General features: G+C 38.1%; 1 protein-coding gene across 1 annotated transcript in view; it reads left to right on the top strand.

The window, feature by feature from the left end:
* The window catches only part of dvl1b (dishevelled segment polarity protein 1b), a 74,760-nt gene that overhangs the window by 33,098 nt on the left and 24,676 nt on the right, over positions 1-16,986 (top strand). The window lies entirely within an intron of this gene.

Here is a 16,986-nt window from a genome sequence, read left to right as displayed (position 1 = left end):
TCTGATAAGTACTGATTACTCTCTGCATGTGAGAACAATCTCTCATATTCTTCACATATCTGGGCTGTGGGGTAGGGTGGCTAGACAGAAGCCCTTTCTCACAAAAAACATCCAAGCCCAAATAAATCACCCAAACCCATGTGGCAAAATGTGTAATGGTCTGATGAGGCCAATCCCAAAAATAATCCCATAATTCCAAAAGGTATGTTTGGCACAAAAAAACACATCACCAAAAGAACACCATACCCAAGGTGAAGCGTGGTGGTGGCAGCATCATGCTTTAGGGCTGATTTTCTTCAGCTAGAACTGGGGCTTTTATCAAGGTGGAGAGAATCATGAAAAGCTACAAATACAAGTTAATTTTAGTGCAGAACATTCAGGTGTCTGCTAGTAAGCTGAAGATGAAAAGGAATTTCCCCTTTCAGCACAACAATGACCCAAAGCATACATCCAAATCAACAAAGGAATGGCTTAACCAAAAGAAGATTAATGTTTTTGAATGGCCTAGCCAGAGCCCAGACCTGAATCCAACTAAAAATCTGTGGGGTGACCTGAAGCAGGCTGTGCACAGGAGATGCCCTCACAATTTGACAGGTCTAGAATGTTTTTGCAGGAAAGAGTGGGAAAATATTGCCAATTTAAAATGTGCCACGCTGAAGGACTCTTACCCAAAAAGACTGAGTGGTGTAAGAAAATCAAAAGGTGCTTCAACAAAGTATTAGTTTAGGGGTGTGCACACTTATGCAACTAGGCTATTGTAAGTTTTTTATGTTTCTTTTTTTCCCTTAAAAAAGTTTCTGTTTGTTTTTCAATTTGTTTGTTGTACACTTTGCAGTTTCACATTAAAGGTGGGAAAAGATCTGCGATGACTTATCTTAGTGTCATTCTTGTACTTCACAAAAACGTGCCATTTTAACAGGGGTGTGTAGACTTTTTATATCCACTGTAGAGTCATTAAGGGCTCATGCAATGCTGCAGATTTGTGAACATCACAGCATAATAAAGAGGAAGTAGGAAGGTCAGCCTATTTGTCCATTACACTTCTGCATTACAGACTCTGATTTTTCCATTTTTATTAATTTACATACCTTTATGCGAATCATAACAAATCATAACAAATCACAACTTTTGGTTTTTACAGTCTACCTGCAGACAGTCTGAAATTTCCCCCTCTATAGCTGAACTCAAGAAGGTCTTCTTTCCATGCAATGCCTATCCTCTGAGAGTGGCCTTCACTCTGACCCCCAACTACTTCCTGTCCAGTCCATACTTTCTAGCAAGGGCAGAAAGGTTTTTATTATTATTATTATTATTATTATTATTATTATTATTATTATTATGTACTATAGAACACGGTTCTTCTATTTTTGGACAGCTATTATAATTTCTCTGTTTCATTGTCATAACTTTCACTGCAACTGAAAGAATGGTGCACATTAGATTATGTTAACATGTAGGATTATTCAGTCATCATATATTTAGCCAGTAACACATACAACCTTTGCTTCTGTAATGCTGGCACTCCAATAAGGCAAAATAATACAATTAAAAATGGTGTAATCAATCACCGTTAGGCAACAATGCAATGAAACTGAAGTTCCAAAAGGAAGAGCGTTTCATTTAAACACGTTAATGTGAGCTTGAAAGGAACAAACTGGGCTTAAATGGGACAGCTATAATAATTAGAGAAACAGTTATAATGCTACTTTCTCTGTGAAAGTTATGTAAAACATATACTATGATGCCTAAACCATAATATTAACATTTTTACTGATGTGCCAAGACCTTGGAACAAAGTTTCATAAATTTGCAATTAATACAGCAGTCATACATTTCTTCTTCTTGCCTGTAAACATGACAAACGCATGTTAAAGTACATGTTGTATGAAATATTATAGTATTAACTACGTGTTAAACAACTTAGAACATGGTGTCTTTGGTGGTAGACCACACAATTTTTAGGTGAGCAAAAGTATACTAAAGTAAATAACATTTAATATTTGGTTGACTTTACCAAACTGTTGCATTCTTTTTTGGGATGCTTTTCCAGGCTTGTACCACATCTTCTTTGGTATGCATGTTGTGGTATGGCCTCTATTCTCCAGTGTATTTTATTTCTGCTCTCAAAATTTTCTTTGAACAATGGATTGTGATACCTTCACCCCTGCCCTGTGGAGGTTGTTGGCTATGTCACTGACTGTTGTTTTTGGATTTTTCTTTACAGCTCTCACAATGTTTCTGTCATCAACTGCTATTGTTTTCCTCAGCTGACCTGTCCAATGTCTGGTTGTTAGTACACAAGTGGTTTCTTTATTTTTCAGGACACTCCAAATTGTTGTGTTGGCTATGCCCAATGATTATGCAATGGCTCTGATTGTTTTTCCCTCTTTTCTCTGCTTCAAAATGGCCTGCTTTTCTCCCATAGACAGCTCTTTGGTCTTCAGGTTGGTTTATCCTTTCTAACAACAAATGCTGTCTTCACAGGCAAAACCCAGGGCTCAAACCAAGAGTAGACATTCAGAGCTATTAATTGTTTAAACACTCAGTCTAACAGGACACACCTGGGCAACAAGACCTGTCAGTCACATGTTTCAATATTTTCGATCACTTGAAAAATGGGTGGGTTCAAACAAAAGGTGCCATGTTCTAAATTGTTTAACACATTTACATGTAAATATCAGGAAAGTTCTCTATTGTCTCATATTCATCTTTTTATCTCAAACCCAAATGTTTTTAGTGTATAGCAAAAACAAAAGAATTTGCCTTGCCATTCCAATATTCTGGAGGGGACTATATATAAAGTCACCTTTACCCGGATCTCATTACCCTCAATATACAAGATGCCCAAACTTGAACGATGCACACTTTTACACATACAGACGTGAACAAATTTGTTGGTACCCTTATGGTTCTTTGAAACAATGATTCATTGCTCCTGAAAAGTGATTAAACCAAAAGCAATAGTCTCATATACACCTGCCTGCCCATAGTATGTAATAGATTAAACCAATAAAATTGTGAAGAGAAATTACTTGTTTATTTTACCAAGACAATCTAAAACAGCCTGGTATATCTTGGTACCCCTAAAAAGATTAGAAATCATTGCATTCTAATCATGTTTCAAACTAATTGTTTAACCTTAATTAGTGTCACGGGTGTCTTCAATCTTTGTAACAGCCAATCAGACCAGAGAAAGCAAAGGAGAGAGTTGTCTGAGGAGCTCGGTAAGAAAATTGTAGATAGCCATCTTAAAGGTAAAGGCTATAAGACAATCTCCAGGCAGTTTGATGTTCCTGTGACTACAGTTGCAAATATTATTAAAAAGTATAAGGTATAAGGTCCATGGGACCCTCCATTGTAGCCAACCTCCCAGGACGTGGCCGCAAGAAGAACTGAAGCCCCAGGTTGATCAGAAGGATTGTGTGGATGGTAGACAAAGAGCCAAGGAAAACATCCAAAGCCATTCAAGCTGAACTCCAAGGTCAAAGTACGTCACTATCTGATTGCACTATCTGTTGCATTTTAAACAACAGCCGTTAATCAAGTTTAAAGATTTACTTACCTTTTTTTCTGTACAGTGGCCGCAAACTCCTTTTATAGCTCCTCGTCTTCTCCGGGAGGGTGAAGAGGAGCCTTGCCACTCATTGGCCGCAAGCCGTGCTGTGATAGGTCGCTCCACCCCACAGTCACGCGCACTCCGGCTGTCCAAAACAAATTAGTCATCAGTCGCGCGAAGAGCGTTTGATGTTTTATGTGCACGTCTGTCACAAAAGAAAAACATAAAAGCTCCAGACTGGAATTTGCTAAAATGCATGCCAAGCCACAAAGTTTCTGGGAGAATGTCCTTTGGACTGACGAAACAGAACTAGAGCTTTTTGGCAAGTCACACCAGCTGTATGTTCACAGACAGAAAAATTAAACTTTCAAAGAAAAGAACACTATACCTACTGTGAAACATGGAGGGGGCTCAGTCATGTTTTGGGGCTGCTTTGCTGTGTCTCTCACAGGGGGCCTTGAGTCTGTGCAGGGCACAATGAAGGCTCAAGACTACCAAGGCATCCTGGAGAGAAATATACTGCCCAGTATCAGAAAGCTCTCCCTCAGTCGCAGGTCATGGGTCTTCCAACAGGATAATGACCGAAAACACACAGCTAAAAGCACTCAAGAATGGCTGGGGAAAAAAAACATTGGACTATTCTTAAATGGCCCTCTATGAGCCCTGATCTTAATCCTACTGAACATCTATGGAAAGAACTGAAAAATGCGATGTGAGGAAGGCACGCTTCAAACCTCAGACAGTTAGAGCAGTTTGCTCAGGAAGAGTGGGCCAAAATACCTGTTACCCAATGCAGAAGTTTCCTTGTAAACTACTGCAATTGCTTGTTGGCAGTGATTGCTGCTAAAGGCGTTGCAACAAAATATTAAGTTAAGGGTACCATCTTGTATGTCCATGTCATTTTCATTTGGTTCATTATGTAAAATATTCAGTTTAATCAAAAATCAAAAGTAACTGTGTAAGTGTTAAACATGGAATTAACAGTGATTGATGCCATGAACGTTTGTCAGTTTCAAATTATTTCAGAGATAGTTGTGGGTCCTTCTTTTTCACGGAAGGGTACCAACATATTTGTCCACGTCTGTACCAAGACAGGGTCAGTCAGATGGATGCAATAGGCAAAACCATGATCAACTTGCTTCATAACCACATTGCCAAAAGTAGATACGTGGAGATAAGTATGGACAAATATCACTGTTGGAAAGATTGTGTAAATGATGGTTTAGAATGAAGAGAGGTCCGAGACTGATTTCATTAGGAATTACGTGATATCGTCTGGCACTGCCAAACCCGAAAGAGGTGCTTGCAAGCCGTAGATGTATGTAGATGTAAACAGAATTTTTGGACTCAAGAGTGAGGGTGCAAATGTGAAGATAGGGCAACATACATAGTGAATGTTCACTGTGGTGTGCACTGAACAGTTTTGGCTGCCCAAGATGCCTCCAAAACTGTTTAAGAATTTAACTTCTATACAACTTCTATACATTTTACCACAACTTGACCACACTCACACACAAACTACAAGAACTTCAAAAAGGAATGGAAAAAATTCATTGTGGCATCCTGCTGACTCATACAGACAAGCAAATCTTTGCAGCTTTGCATATAGAGTACATCTCTGAACTGATAAAATCCATCAAAAAATGATACCCCTCCAAAGACATGGGCATCATTGCAGACCTCAAAACATTTACTCAATGCTACTCAGTATCCTTATGGCAGCAACGCATTACAACAGTATGGATTAGAGGCTTTGTAGCACATCAGCAAATATTATGGTACACCAAGGGGTGCAGTTCTGCCAGTGTTGCAAAAAGAGAACATACCAGTTATGTTTCTGTTTTAATGGCAATAGATAAGAATCCGATAAAAAATGCAGCAATCAGCAGTGAAAGTGACTTGCTCCTCTTGTGAAAGTGAACATGCTGCAAGGTTGTATCCATTAGTTATTATTCAGAATTGTCATTATTTGTCATTCATATTCAGAATATTATTGGAGAATTGTGTAGTATCCTGATCGACATGGTGAGAAAGACATTTATTTTTAGCTAAGTATACCAGACCCAATGTCTGAGTGTTTTCTGAGGTGTGTCTTTGTTTAATAAAACCTGTTTGGTCAGGGTGAATTGAGCGGCATATAAGGGTTTCATGCTGGTCTGAGATGGCTTTGTTTAGAATTTTAAAATTATTCTAAAATGAGTCTAAAATGATTAAGGATAGTGTTCTATAGCTGTAAAATTGTGTTGGATCTTTGTTAAGTTTTAATAGAACAGTGTTCATATGACATAGTATTGATCTTGTTGCAAATAAATCTTATTGCCTTCAAAAAAAAACTGTGAAAAGAATGACCAGAATTGCTTAGTAATAGTAATCAACTATATATCCATCTTCAGCAGGAGCTTTGTTATTTGCCATAATAGGTAAGGTCTTTCTTACTTCTTCACATAGGTTTATTTTTCAGCTGGAGTCCCTTAAGTGCGAACAGGTGTGTGCCTTTCTCAGTCATGCCCATTCAGTTGAATTTGCCACAGGCGTACTCCAGTCAAGTTCTAGAGACATCTCAAGATAATCAAAGCAAACAGGATGTGCCTGAGCTCATTTATGAGTGGGTTAAGACAATGGTCTGAATACTTATCTAAATGAGAAATTTCAGTTCTTTATTTTTAATAATTTTGCAAAAACTTCATATTGTTCAAGGTGTTGGATAACTGTGTTATAATGAAACAGATATACATAAAAATATTGGATATGCCTAATTTGATTTGTAAACAAACACCATCTGTGAAATTGTCCATGATGCACACATGCCACCACATTATAACAAACCAGAAGTGTTTGAATGACCAAATCCAAAACATGAGCAGTGTCAGTGGACATTGGCTACATTTACATGCACATCAAATTCCATTTAAGGTCTGTATTCGGGTTGCAGCCATGTTCCCAATACGATGTTTATATGCATACAGGCATTGAAATATTCCTGTATACATGGTTGTTGTAAGTACAGTCAGGTCCATAAATATTGGGACATCGACACAATTCTAACATTTTTGGCTCTATACACCACCACAATGGATTTCAAATGAAACGAACAAGATGTGCTTTAACTGCAGACTGTCAGCTTTAATTTGAGGGTATTTACATCCAAATCAGGTGAACGGTGTAGGAATTACAACAGTTTGCATATGTGCCTCCCACGTGTTAAGGGACCAAAAGTAATGGGACCCGGAAGACCACGGAAAACAACTATGGTGGATGATGGAAGAATTCTTTCCCTGGTGAAGAAAACACCCTTCACAACAGTTGGCCAGATCAAGAACACTCTCCAGGAGGTAGGTGTATGTGTGTCAAAATCAACAATCAAGAGAAGACATCACCAGAGTGAATACAGAGGGTTCACCACAAGATGTAAACCATTGGTGAGCCTCAAAAACAGGAAGGCCAGATTAGAGTTTGCCAAACAACAACTAAAAAAGCCTTCACAGTTCTGGAACAACATCCTATGGACAGATGAGACCAAGATCGCCTGTACCAGAGTGATGGGAAGAGAAGAGTATGGAGAAGGAATGGAACTGCTCATGATCCTAAGCATACCACCTCATCAGTGAAGCATGGTGGTGGTAGTGTCATGGCGTGGGCATGTATGGCTGCCAATGGAACTGGTTCTCTTGTATTTATTGATGATGTGACTGCTGACAAAAGCAGCAGGATGAATTCTGAAGTGTTTCGGGCAATATTATCTGCTCATATTCAGCCAAATGCTTCAGAACTCATTGGACAGCGCTTCACAGTGTAGATGGACAATGACCCAAAGCATACTGCAAAAGCAACCAAAGAGTTTTTGAAGGGAAAAAAGTGGACTGTTATGCAATGGCCAAGTCAATCACCTGACCTGAATCCGATTGAGCATGCATTTCACTTGCTGAAGACAAAACTGAAGGGAAAATGCCCCAAGAACAAGCAGGAACTGAAGACAGAGCATCACCAGGGATGAAACCCAGCGTCTGGTGATGTCTATGCGTTCCAGACTTCGGGCTGTAATTGACTGCAAAGGATTTGCAACCAAGTATTAAAACGTGAAAGTTTGATTTATGATTATTATTCTGTCCCATTACTTTTGGTCCCTTAACAAGTGGGAGGCACATATGCAAACTGTTGTAATTCCTACACCGTTCAACTGATTTGGATGTAAATACCCTCAAATTAAAGCTGACAGTCTGCAGTTAAAGCACATCTTGTTCGTTTCATTTGAAATCCATTGTGGTGGTGTATAGAGCCAAAAATGTTAGAATTGTGTCGATGTCCCAATATTTATGGACCTGACTGTATGCCTGAGTTGCCATTCTTAAATACCTAACCTGCAGCTAAGCATCTGTTAACACCGACAATTTGTTGTGGGTGGGAACTGGAATTTGGGGAATCAGAATATTGTCTTAATCTGAATCGGGCAATCGGATTGTGGCATCTTGGAAAAATGAATGGTGATATTGAGACCTCATTGTCATTCAGCAAAATCTTCTTATAATTCTTTGATAAAGTGTCACCAATGTTTTTTCTCTAAATTTTTGCCTCAAATTCTCTAGATTAGGTTACAAATGTAGATGTAGGTGGAACATTTGCTTATAAATCAGGTTAAGATAATTCCAGCTGAGATACCATCAGTTATTGCAGATTCTTGGTCTGGGTTAAAGTGTAAATATAATGAATTTAAATAATTTATGAATATTTATTTTACTTTTTAAATAAGAAAAATAAAGCATATTATTGTTAACCATGGAATCACTTAATGGGGATTTCACAATGGTAATATTACAATTGACAAAGTCCTGACAAAAAGCTTAGGAAGGCTAAATCAGGCAATTTTATTTTTCTGTAAGTAACAATAATATAATCTCAGTGTTTGCAGTGCATGACAATATGGTTGACCTGATTGTTCCTCCTGGCCACGGTGATAATGCACAGCTGCAGGAAAATTTTGCACCTCCTCCTGCAAACTGAATGGTGGAGAAACATTCCACACAAGATTTCCCTAGGAGCTGCTGGATGTTTGTGTTTAGTTCTTGAGTATGTCACATGAACAGCTTGATGTAGCTATATTATCCAAACTGTCCTGTGGTATGGACAGAGATGATTCACTAAAGCCATGATGAGATATGTCAATATGACAATATTGACACAAAACGTTACATTTTAAATTTTAATACATTTATTTGTTAATTGTTCGGCTCTGAATTATGTTTATATAGGGCTAACAGAAACTAAAGTGCATGCCCTATTAGGTAATAACATTTATTATACTGATTATAATAATTTTTAAAAAATAAATACATTCCTTTTTTTGATCACATCTTACTAAGTACTAGTTGTGATGAGAAACAGGATTAGCCAATTGGGATGATGCATTTTCCCCATTTCTGTTTGAAAGCTACTTGCCATAGAGCTACACTGTAAGCACAGAGATATCAAGGTGAAAGCCGGCGAAGTAGCATGTTGGAGTTAACTGCAAAAGAAAAGTAGATCAGGATTTATAAAATAAGGTATAATTTTTCTCAAATATAGACATAATTGTTCTGCTTTGTTTGCAGCTATTTTCATTGGCGAAATAGAGAAAAAACAGTCAAAATTAACAATATTGTGTCTAAAACTGTCACATAATATTAACTTATTGTTTACTGAACTGTTGTATAAAATGAATATCACATTTGCAATCATGCTTCATGAAAACAGCACTCTTGCTCGTGTGGTATTGCTTGTATTATGTTATAAATAAAAAAACAAGAATTCATACAGTGGCAATTCATATCTTGAATTTTGGAGGCATTTTTAAAATTAATTTTGGTGGCATTTCCTACCCTGCATGACACTATTTTATGCCAAAATGCCAGACTAGCTTGCTTGTTGCTCAGCTTAATGGAGGGCTATTGCCTGAATTAGGCTGGCTGTATTGTTATGTTTTATTAGTGGTTTAATTTCACAGCAGTGACACACAATGCCAAAGCTATCATTACCGCACTGTCATTACCTGGCTGTCACCAGTGAAGAAAGGTCAGGGAGATGTGGCTGCTGCTCCACAGGGCGCTCTATTTGCGTGCATTAACTGTGGTAGCTGTGATGAGGGAAGTCGAAGTAGGAGGGGCAGGGGCTCGTGCAGTCTCACAAAATTAGAACTTAAATGCAGTTGTCGGGCATTGATGACATAGGTCAATTTTAAATAAAAACTAAAATATAAAATTAAAAGAAGTAAAAAAAAAAAGGGCACTTATCTAGTCAGAGGCCAAAAGGGCACATACCACCTGGGGTCTATCTGTGCACATGCCTGTGATTTACTAGGCATAACGCAGAGAACGTAACTTTGGAGCTCCTGCCGAGTGTCTCACCTTACACACTGGACTCTACTGAGGAGACAGAAGTTGAAGAGGCCATCTCTGTGCATCATGAGTTTTAAAATTATTATTTAACCTTGTAGACTGGTTGTCATGAAAGCTGCATTTGTTTTCTTCAAGGCCCCCCTGGAGCCTGAGTTCAGTTTGTCACAGGTCATGTTTGATGGCAACCCTGTACTCCAAAGCCAAAGAGGTTCAGCACAGAGGAGATGACTGACATCCAGAATCAGCTGTTGAAAGAAGTGACTGCACTCCGTAAAGTTCAGGAGGAGTTGCTTCAGGTGGGGAGGAAGACAGCTGGCCAGAGAGAGACAAAAACTAGAATTAAAGAAATGTGAACTGTAGTAATTTAAGAAATATTTATTTTATGACAGAATTGTAAGAATTCAATAAAACATTTATGAGTTGTAATAATTCAATATAAAATATGACAACTATAATAATTCAAGAACTAATCGTATTGTAATAATTTACTTGCAATAAATATTTATATTTATGGGAAAATTGAAACGTTTCAATAAATATGTATTCATGAACAAATGCAATAACAGTATATTCAGTAACAGTTTTTTCTCAGCTGAATAATTAGATTATTGTGTGATTGTGCTCCAAAGTTGCCAGGAAGGTTTGCTACATCTCTGAGGCGCTCATCAGATTCATCAGGTGCATCTGGAATGTTAGGGAGTGGCATGATGCATCTGGCATATGTTATGCAGCACACACCCCGCAGCAATAATTTGACATGCCGTCTCAGCTGTGTACAAGAGCACTCCCCCAGAGTGATCAATACATCAGAATCTAGATTTCAAAACTCCATTGCATCTCTCCACAACTCCCCTTGTTTTCCTTTGTGCCCTGTTGTATCTCTCATGTGTTTCTGATGCTTATGAAGAATTGGAGTCATCAGCCAGGGTCTTAAGGGATAGTCCTGTCCCCTGACAAACACATAGATATTTTCTGTTAACTGAGCACAGACATAACAAAGGCATACCCAAACTAAAATGGTTGTAATTCATGAACCTTTTTTTTTTAGAAAGAAGACACTTGGGAGTTTATTTTCCATGTGAGAGCATTTAAAAAATGAAACACAAAATGCTGGAAATTCATAGATAAGTGTAATCAATTTGTGTTTCAAATTTGAGGTTGATATCCCAAAAATGTTTTTTTTTTTTTTTTTTCACCTTATAGCCACCCATCAGGGATTACTGGTTGCACAATTGCACTATTTGTCCATATAGTACACAATAGTAGAATGGATTTATTTATAATTGCACTATCCGTTGCACCCAGATGAGGATGGGTTCCCTTTTGAGCCTGGTTCCTCTCAAGGTTTCTTCCTCATATTGTCTCAGGGAGTTTTTCCTTGCCACCGTCGCCTCTGGCTTGCTCATTAGGGATAAATTCACATATTTACAATATATTTTTTGAATCCATTTATTTCTGTAAAGCTGCTTTGTGACAATTGTTAAAAGCACTATACAAATAAATTTGAATTGAATTGAATTGAATTAACTGGGTGTTAACTGAATGAAAATTCTTCCTGTTGACATACATTTCTTCATTGTAAGATGGAGCCTACAAAGATAAAGTTAAAAAAAAATGATTGTTTATCTATGAGACTAATTCATGTACTTGTACATTAGTCACTTACCTTAATTTCAATATGCATTCCATCCACTGCACCCAGAACATTTGGAAATGCTGCAATCTCAAAGAAAATCTGTTTTATGAGGATTTGTTCTGCAGCTGTAGATGGGAACTTGATGAAGTTTTTAACCATTCTACAGAGGGCCCTTGACACGTTAAAGACAATTCGGATTGACTAATCCCCACAGTATTATTTAATACTGCTTGAAATGATCCAGAAGCAAATAAAAGTAGAACAACCATTATTTGCAGTATCACAGGGATTTTGTTTTTGACTGCAAATTATCTCTCAAAATATGCATCAGATACATTATTGAGTTTCTGGGAGGCCTATATTACCTAAGCAGAACATGGTCAGAAAGGGTGAGAGGACCTGCTCGGTCTCTAAGAGGCTTTTCTGGCTCTCTCTCCCTGTTGACAATCCATAGTATTTCCATCTGGATCACAAACATCCAATAAGCCAAGTATGCTTGTTTATATAAGTAAAATACTGTAGTATTTATATAGTATTTATTATATGTTGCAAGTTTTATAATTTTGCAATGTTTAATATTTGAAACACCCCAATAAATTCATTAAAATCTTAACTTTAAATTATTTACAATGATTTTAAGAACATTCTTTTCAAGAATTTTAGGGAATACAAAATATTCTAAATTTTTTTTAGTGTAGAAAATAAGAAGAAAATGGCAGTTAAGAAGAATTTTATTCTTAAGAATGTTTTGTGAATCCAGCCCCTGTTCCCACATACACACATACATACTCTCACACATATTCATGTTCTCTGAATAGGTACATAAATACACCATGACAATGCAGGTCTATCTACCATACTATTCTGGCTATGGTACTATATCATGCTGCTAATATTGTACTATTTCTTTTGCACTACTTTACCCTGATGCCCTCGCACATTGCACAGTATGCATTTGCACAAATATAATTGCACACCACTTTCAAGCTCTGACCTGTGTGACACGCACAAGGACACAGTGAAAATAAAAGTGCAAAGCTTGCGCAAGGTGTGATTTGTTCACCAGCTGGGTACGTCTGAAATTTTACATTATGTTAAACATTAAATTTAAAGTAAATGTGTTCAATTTAAAGACTCCTAATCTGGTCTCATTTGAATTTTTATGTACTACCAAACCAGTTTTGAAAAACATTTTGACGTTTTGTTCACAACCAATAGATAAGGGCTGTTGGTCTCATTTTAGATAACGGGCCACATTACCCTTATGAACCAGTTATGTAGCTGAAGTTGAGGAAAGGTCAAAGTCAGAATTCACAGAACATACTAACAGTGCTAGCTCTGTTTTCCCCCCATGTTTTCAAGTGTTTCCTTGGGCATAGTGTTAGGATTCATATTTAATTTAAAAAAGGAAAGAAAGAAAAAGAAAACTCTTCTCCTGCATAGGCCATGTCCAATTGAAGTTTAAATCAAAATATAGATACATATAGATTTTTGGAGCATAATCTGTACAGATAGTGCCATTACAACACCCCAATATATTCATTTGCCACTTCAACAGCAACAGTTGTGGTCTTTACCTGCATGAGGCACATTTCCTGGTCTTTCTCCAATCTTCAACTGTCCATATTTGGTGAGCCTGTGCCCACAGTAGCCTCAGATTCTTGTTCTTGGCTGAGAGGAGTGGAACTCAGTGTGATCTGCTGTGATCTAGCCCATCCTCCTCAAGGCCCACAGATATGCCACTCGCTGGATGTTTTCATTTTTTTCACCATTCTTTGTAAATTCTAAAATCCTGAGAGCAACAATTTCTGAAACCAACAAACATGCAACAACTCCATATAAATATATATAAATATACACATATTCACACAGTGACTCCAGAAAGTATTCACCCCTAGAGTTTATTTCTCTTTTAGCTGTGTTGCAACATCAAAACAAATTCTCTACAGAAATTAAATTTTTAAAAATGATTTAGATGTCCTCAGAATTATTTAAAAATAAAAATGTAAACACTGCTTAATTGATAAGTATTCACACCTCAGATTCAATACTTAGTATATTGAGCTTTTGCAGCAATTACATCTTTAAATTGTCTCGGATATTTCTCTGTGAGCCTGACATTTTGATTTTGGCATTTTCTGCCATTCCACAGCACAAATTTTCTCCAGCTCTCCAAACTTATAACTCTTCTATGACAATTGCCCTTCTTGCCAGTGCGCTCAGTATGGAAAGACAGCCTGATCTTGGTAGTGTCTGGGTTGTGCCATATTTTTTCCACTTTGTTGTAATAGATTTTAGTGCTCCTAGGAAGGTTCAATGTTTTCCTGATCTTTTTATAACCTTCTTTTTCCTCCTAACAACTTCATCTCGAAGAAGTTCCTTGGTCCTATTGACAGCAGCACTAATCTTGGTTTTAGCTGTGAGATCTCCCTAAGTCAGTGATATTTATTGTGCAACCATACAATTGGACACCGATGGATTTGAAATTAACACAGGCGTACATTGTTTAACATATTTAGTGTGAGCGCTCAAGAAAGTGAAATACTAATTAAAGAAAAGGGAGTGAATACTTATCACTTAAGCGGTTTTTAGATTTTTTATTATTAAATAATTATAGGGACATTTAAATAATATATTTAAATTTATTTATGTAGAGCGTCACTTCAAAAGGAGCAGTATTGTGGTGTAGCACAGTAGCTGCATAGGGTTTTGCATGTTCTTCCTCTGTGTGTGTGTGTGTGTGTGTGTATTTGGGGGGGTGGGGTTCCTCTGGGTTCTCTGCATTCCTATCATCTTATAAAACAAGATAATAGGTGAATTGGCTATTAGGTAAATCAGGCCGACAAAAGTAGTAGTGTTTGCCATGTCATGCTAAAAAAGCTGCTAACTAGCCAGCTAAATTTCACTGAAAGAGGTAGCTTGCTAGTTAGACCTATAAAAAAAAATGAAAAATGTCCAAAATGGACACATTACATTTACATTTTTTATTACATTACCAATTACAAAGATAAAATAACAAGTTATACTATTTATTGTAAAACTGTTATTGACTGTTATTTATTAGGCCACTAACCATTACTGAAGCTCCTAGCACTCAACAAGTCTGACTGGCGCCAATATGCTTAAGTTTGTGACGTCAGTCATGTTCATTACAGTTTAAATGATTGACAGTTGGTTACAAGTTTCCACCCATTTGAGAGGTCTCCCAAACATCATATGGTGATGCTGTGTGTCCGGGAGGGAGAAGCAAAGATCCCACTGCCCAATAAACAATGAGATGTTTTTTTCTATGCAAACACACTCCTGGCCACACTCCCATTCAGCCCTACAGATGCTGTGTGTTCAGACAGGACTCAAAACGAATAAAATACTACTGTCCAAGAGCGTTAATCTTTGCTCTTATTAAAACATAGTATACTTGAATCTGCCGTAGAAGTCTTTAGAAGCCTTGCTTCACTGGAGTTCTATCAGTGGGGTGTCTACGGGCTTCATGCGTGATGCTCTGTTCACTGAAAAAAAAGTTACATTTTATAAATGTGATAAGCTGTATGGTATTGCAGTGAGATATTTGATAATTTGATTTGCTAAAATATTGCATTTCACCAAGAGTGATGAATAATATAGATACATTCCTACACGCACACACGGGTCATAATTCTTCACTTATATTTTTAATATTAGGGTTTGTGTACTTATATTCTGGTTTGGTGGCTTTTTTTAGTCTTTTGGTGCAATTAGCAGTCAGGAGGGTATTTATATTTGGGTTTAGGGAAATTAGAGGTCACTGGTGTATTTATTTTTAGGTGTTGGGGCAATTCACAGGCAGGGGGATATTTATATTTTTGTTTGGGGCAATTGAAGGTTATATGGACAATTATATTCAGGTTTGGGGCAATTATCAGTAAGGATTGTATTTATTTTTGGGTTTCAGGCAACTAAAGGTCACAGGGGTATGTACTTTTTGGTGTTTTGTCCAATTTGCAGGCAGAGGTCATACAGAAATTTATTTTTGGAATTTTCAGCAATTAGCAGTCAGGGTGGTGTTTATATTTGGAGCAACTAGAAGTTATGGGGTTGGGGTTGTAACCTTATCCTGTTCCATGAGAACACTCTCTTTATTAATGACATACCCAAGGGACAAGATTGTGGTTATGTGGAGCCAAGCAAGAACCCTTCTGACATGAATGATGTGATCTTCTTTGGATGGGAAGTAGATGAGAATGTCATCGATATCGAGGCAATAACAAATTTTCAGAGCATGTGACAGAGGACATCACTGATGAGGCACTGGAACACTGCTGGAGCGCAAGATTACCAATACGCAGTACTCAAAGTGGCCAGAGGTGGTGCTGAAGGGAGTTTTTCACTCATCCCCTTCACAGATCCGGACAAGATCATATGCACTGTAGATCGGGCTTGGTAAAGATCTTAGCCTCTCTGAGTTGTTCTAGGGCTGCTGGGACTAAGCACAGTGGAAAGCAGTACTGCACTGTGGCTTGGTTCAATCTGCAATGGGTGTGCATCCAGCGGAACCCCGGTAGGTTGGGAAAATTCTTTGTAACTGTGATGAAGAGGGAGATTTGTTTCTGATGGAGTGCCCTGACCCTGAGAAGGAGGGATGTAGTACAATGGGTTATGGACCCCCCTCTGATGAGTGGCTGGGTTAGCAGATTCAGTTTCAATACGAGAGAGCTGTCTATGAAGTTGCCAGCTGCTCCAGAATCAATCAGAGCTGAAATGGTTGAGAAACCTTCTGAGTAGTCTATCTGTACAGGTATCGCAAAATTCTGATGAGTGATAATCTGAGGAGCACTCACTCTGTTGGAGCAAGAGGGCTGGTCCGCTCACTCTGAGGTGTTCTGAGAAGGCTTGTGCTTGGGGAAGACTGGGCTTAATGCAACTGGGTGCTGAGGGCTGCCGCGGTAGAAGCACAAATTGTGCTTATGGCACCTTTCATGTTACACATCCGTCAGCTCAGTTTGTCCGAGTTGCATGAGTTCTGGTACTGGGATTTCTATCATGTAAGTTATCTTTGGTTTACACCTCCGGTTCTTTATCAGGTGGTCAAGGTGGATAAGGAGGAGATTGATATGGGAGTCGAGGGATGCTTCGTTATCACTGCATGGCAGTTCCATGAATATCTTGATTTAAACCCTGACGATAAGCTGCTTTCACAACTGGGTCATTCCAGTCGCTGCCAGCGGCTAGTGTGCAGAATGTTAATGCAAATTTAGCGGCATTCTGGTTACCTTGCTGAATTGTGAGAAGTTGCTCTCCCACTTCCTTTCCCTCGGCAGAATGGTTGAAAACTTCCCGAAAGAGCTCTAGGAAGTGCTCACAGGAGGTGGTGTGCTCTCCTCCTTGGCACCAGATGGCAATAGCCCAGGTGATTGCCTTATCGGTGAGCATATTGATGAACTGTGCGA

Source organism: Pangasianodon hypophthalmus, chromosome 20 (assembly GCF_027358585.1).
Source record: "Pangasianodon hypophthalmus isolate fPanHyp1 chromosome 20, fPanHyp1.pri, whole genome shotgun sequence".
NCBI lineage: Eukaryota > Metazoa > Chordata > Actinopteri > Siluriformes > Pangasiidae > Pangasianodon > Pangasianodon hypophthalmus.
The sequence above is the reverse complement of the archived record's forward strand: the minus strand, read 5'-3'. Positions and strand labels throughout refer to the sequence as shown.